We start from the raw sequence: 5,140 nt of genomic DNA on the forward strand, positions 1-5,140 counted from the left end.
TACACTTGCCTTCATCATGATAATAGTTAGTTTCAAGAATGATTCATTATAAATATTTAAAACCTGTCACGAATATCACGTATCAAGTTTTTGGCACCATTGCCAGAGAACTAAGTTATTAGGAACACTCGATTTTTATTACTTTAGCCATTTTACTTTTATTGCAATTTAAATTTTTATTTTCTTCTGACAGGCTTTTCTAGTTTATGACCAGAAGAAACCCGTCAGGACCACTACTTTTTGATGGTGAGATCGACCGCACAGTTTGCAGAAACTGAAGAGAAATAAGGCAAATCCTAAGATATACAGAGAACGAGCAAGAGGACGAACTTCAACCACAACCGATGAGATGGCTGAAAACCAAGAAAATCCGCTACCTCTTGCGATTGCTGCTAATCCAGTAAATTAGATTCCTACTCCACGTACTATGTATGATTATGCTAAACCTAATTTAACAGGAACTTAGTCAAGTATAGTTAGACCTACTACTGCTGCAAATAATTTTGAACTGAAACCTTACACAATTCAAATGATACAACAGTTTGTTCAGTTTGATGGTTTACAGGACGAGGATCCCAATGCTCACTTGGCAAATTTCCTAGAATTTTGTGGTACCTTTAAAATTAATGGCGTTTCTGATGACGCCATTCGCCTTCGGTTGTTTCCCTTTTCGTTAAGGAATAAGGCTAAATAGTGGTTGAACTCGTTACCACGAGGGTCAATCACTACTTGAGAACAAATGACCAAAAAGTTTTTATTGAAATATTTCTCGCCAGCTAAAACAACTAAATTAAGTAATGATATCTCTTCTTTTGTGCAGATGGATTTAGAGACACTCTACGATGCATGGGAGAGATACAAGGATCTCTTGAGACGATGCCCTTACCATGGGTTACCACTCTGGCTATAGGTTAAAACCTTTCATAATAGCCTAAATCCTTGGACTCAACAAATGGTTGACGCAGTTGCTGGCGGAACCATCAATAATAAAACACCTGAAGATGCCTATGAATTTATAGAGGAGATGTCACTGAATAACTATCAGTGGCAAGTCATGAGGACAAAGCCAACAAAAATAGCCGGTGTTTATAACGTCGATTCGGTCACCATGCTTTCTAATCAGGTAGAACACTTGAATACAAAAATTGATGGTTTTCTTAGTTCTTCACAGGTTCACCCAGTAATGCAGTGCGAAGCAAATAAAGGTAGATCGAGCAATTCAGAATACCCACCTTATGGCCATAACATGGAGAATGAGCAATTAAATTACATGGGTAATAATCCTCGATCTTAAAACAATCCTTATAGTAATACTTACAATGCAGGTTGGAGGAATCACCCAAATTTTTCATGGGAAGGCCAAGGAAATCAGAAACCACCACCCCCTCCAGGCTTTCAACAACCACCATATCAGTAGAAGAAAAAGTCGAACCTTGAGGAGATGCTAACCAAATTCATCTTGGTGTCAGAGACTCGTTTTTAGAATACCGAGACGGCACTCAAAAATCAACAAGCATCAATCTAGGGGCTCGAAACTTAGATTGGACAGCTTGCCAAGTTGATTTCCAAAAAACCACAAGGTAACCTACCAAGCAACACTGAATCTAACCCAAGGGAGTAACTTAAACGCAATTTCCATTCAAGATGAAGAAGCGTTAGTGGAAAAACCAATACCAGAACCAGTGGTAAGCGAAGGTAAGAATGAGTGATAAACCATCAATTATACTTATTTTTACCCCATGTTTAATGCATTTTATGGATGATTTCTCATTAGAATTGGTGAATTCGATGCTCCTAAAGCTCTAATTTCATGTTTTATACTTAGAAGAGCATAGGAGAGGGAAAGGAATGAGAAACGGGCCAAAAACGGAGAAAATGGGCCATGGTACGAAATCAACACGGCCTGGACCTCCTCACACGGGCAGACGACATGACCATGTCAATTTGGCAGGCTCGAGCACGGCCTGAAGTAATCGAACATACGAGTGTGCCACGAGCGTGTCCCTGCCGAGCCCAAGTTGAGTCTAATTCGAAAAAGGCTAATTTTGAGGGCTTCTAGGCATTCCAAAGCCTATAAATACACCTTAGAGAAGGACGAAAAAGGAGGCGAAGAAGGGGGAGTAAGGAATTACTCCAAGGAAGCCGACTGATCCATCTCAGAAGCCGGATTCATCATCAAGACTGAAGATCTCTCCTCAATTTCCCTTTAGGAGTTTTGGGTTTTCTTTATGTTTTGTATTCTTTATTCTTCTGAGATGTTTTCTTATTTAGTTATGAACTAAAACCCCTAAATACCTAAGGGGAATGAAACCTAAGACGAATCTTGTTATTATTTTCTGAATCGTATGATAAATATTTAACTTGTTCTTAATTATGTGTTCTTAATTATTGTTTTGATATCCCAGGATACTGATTCAAGACATGCTATGCTCTTATTCAGAGGAGGAATAGACCCTGTTTAAGAGTACAATTGTCATAATTAAGCGGAGTTGATTGCGCGCCTAGACATAGGGTGACAAGATTTTTCCGGATTAGGGTGAAACCTAATAAGGGGATCCATAGATCGAGTTAATGCAACCCTAGAGTGTTAATTAGAGAAAAGTCTCGATTATTCAATCTAGGGATTAGACGTTATTAGTCTTGAATAGGGATAATAACATAACTTAGGGATTTCTATGGAACATGTTGAATGAATAAATCATCCAATTCGGAGCCAGAATAACAAGTAAAGTCTGGGTGGATTTTTCCTTAGGTATTGTCTTAAGTCAATCAATTTTTCCCAAAAGCAATTTCCCAATTCTTTTCTCTGTGCGTTCTTAGTTTAGATAATTAGTGAATTAAAACAAAAACCTCTTTATTCTTAGGCTAGATAATAAAAAATATAGTCATTACTAGTACTTTTAATTCCTTTGGGTTCGACATCCGGTCTTGCTAAAATTATACTACTATTCGATAGGTACACTTGCCTACATCGTAATAATAGTTAGTTCAAGAACGAGTAATTATAAATATTTAAAACCTATCACGAGATCACACGATCAAGTTTTTGGTACCGTGCCGGGGATCTAAGATATTAGGAACACTCAATTTTGATTACTTTATCCATTTATTTTTCTTACAAATTAATTTTATTTTATTATTATTAATTAACCTACTCTTTCTTTCTCTTAGCAGGTTTTTATAGTTTATGACTAGAAGAAACCCGTCAGGACCATTACTTTTTAACGAAGAAATTGATCGTACAGTTCGTAGAAATCAAAGAGAAATAAGGTAAAGCTTAAGATACATAGAGAACGAGCAAGAAGACGGTACTCAACCCCCAACCGAAGAGATAGCTGAAAACTAAGGTAAGCAGCTACCTCCTGCAATTGCAGTTAATCAAAATCCTACTCCACACACTATGTATGATTATGCTAAACCTTCTTTAACCTGTATCAAGCATAGTTAGACCTGCTGTAGCTGCAAATACTTTTGAATTAAAATCTAACACTATTCAAATGATACAAAAATTTGTTCAGTTTGATGGTTTGCAGGATGAGGATCCCAACCCTTATTTAGCCAACTTCTTAAAACTATGCGATACATTTAAAATTAATGGCATTTTTGATGATGCCATGCGTCTTCGGTTGTTTCCCTTTTCATTGAGGAACAAAGATAAACAGTGGTTGAAATCGTTACCATGAGGGTCAATTACTACTTGGGACAAATGACTGAAAAATTTTTACTAAAATATTTTCCGCTGGCTAAAACGGCTAAATTACATAATGATTCTCTTCTTTTGTGTAGATGGATGTAGAAACACTCTACAATGCATGGGAGAGATACAAGGACCTTCTGAGATGGTGCCCTCACCATGGGTTATTGCTTTGGCTCCAAGTACAAACATTTCACAATGGTCTGAATCCTTTGACTCGGCAAATGATTGACGCAGCGGTGGGCGAAACCATCAACAATAAAACACCGGAAGATGCCTATGAGTTTATAGAGGAGATGTCACTGAATAACTATTAGTGGCAAGTCATAAAGATAAAGCCAACGAAAATAGTCGATATTTATATCGTCGATTCGGTCACCATGCTGTCAAATCATGTAGAACTCTTGAATAAAAAGATTGATGGTTTTCTTAGTTCTTCACAGGTTCACCCAGTAATGCAGTGCGAAGCAAGTAGCAGTGGAACAAACCATTCGGAATACCAACCTTATGGCCACAACATGGATAACGAGCAATTAAACTACATGGGTAATAATCCTCGACCTCAAAACAATCCATATAGTAACACTTATAATGCAGGTTGGAGGAACCACCCCAATTTCTCGTGGGGCAGTCAAGGAAATCAAAGACCACAACATTCTCCGGGCTACCAACAACCACCCTACCAACAGGAAAAGAAGCCAAACCCTGAAGAGATACTCTCCAAGTTTATATCAGTGTCAGAAACCCATTTTCAGAACATCGATCCAAAGTCTCAAAACTCAGATAGGCCAGCTTTCCAAACTAATCTCCGAACGACCAAAAGGTAGTTTGCCAAGTAATACCAAACCTAACCTAAGGGAACAACTCAACTCAATTAATATTCAAGATGATGAAGGAGTCGTTGAGCCTGAACCAGAACCGAGGCTAGAAACTGTGGTAAGCAAAGGTCAAGGTGAGGTAGATCAAAATACAAACAAACCAGCGACTGTCGAATATAAACCTCGTGTGCCATACCCCAACACTGTTGGAACACCGGTGCCTTCAAGGTGCAGCAGAAAAATAAAATAATTAAAGATATTCCAGTGATCCAAACCATGGATCCATGTGTACGGAACGTATCGGGGTGATAAAAGATTTCAAAATTACCGAAACTTCAATCTGAGTAGATAGCAACGCCTAGGCAACGGGAATCCTGAATCACTATCGAACCAAGCCGTAACCTTTCCAATGTCGGCCTCTACGTAGTCCACCTAGTTGACAATGAACGGTAGAAAAATCTCAGAAAATATTTCAGTGATTTTTATGCTTGACGGCTGCTAGACCCTTTAGCATAGTTTCGGGCTTATTTATATATTATTTCTTTAGGGTTTTTACCCTTGCCATATATAACACCCTTTTAGTTGGTATATCTTTTTTTTTCTTTAATGAATATTAATTCATTAAAAT

The 5,140-nt window shown here is 38.0% G+C and overlaps 2 non-coding genes across 2 annotated transcripts; both read right to left on the bottom strand.

The window, feature by feature from the left end:
* Window positions 1-787: 787 nt before the first annotated feature.
* Window positions 788-894, bottom strand: LOC128292118 (small nucleolar RNA R71). Its single transcript, XR_008282103.1, has one exon. It is a non-coding gene; the product is annotated as a small nucleolar RNA R71 (small nucleolar RNA).
* A 2,861-nt stretch (window positions 895-3,755) lies between these two features.
* Window positions 3,756-3,860, bottom strand: LOC128291996 (small nucleolar RNA R71). Its single transcript, XR_008281980.1, has one exon. It is a non-coding gene; the product is annotated as a small nucleolar RNA R71 (small nucleolar RNA).
* Window positions 3,861-5,140: the final 1,280 nt, after the last annotated feature.

Source organism: Gossypium arboreum, chromosome 4 (genome assembly GCF_025698485.1).
Source record: "Gossypium arboreum isolate Shixiya-1 chromosome 4, ASM2569848v2, whole genome shotgun sequence".
Taxonomy (NCBI): domain Eukaryota; kingdom Viridiplantae; phylum Streptophyta; class Magnoliopsida; order Malvales; family Malvaceae; genus Gossypium; species Gossypium arboreum.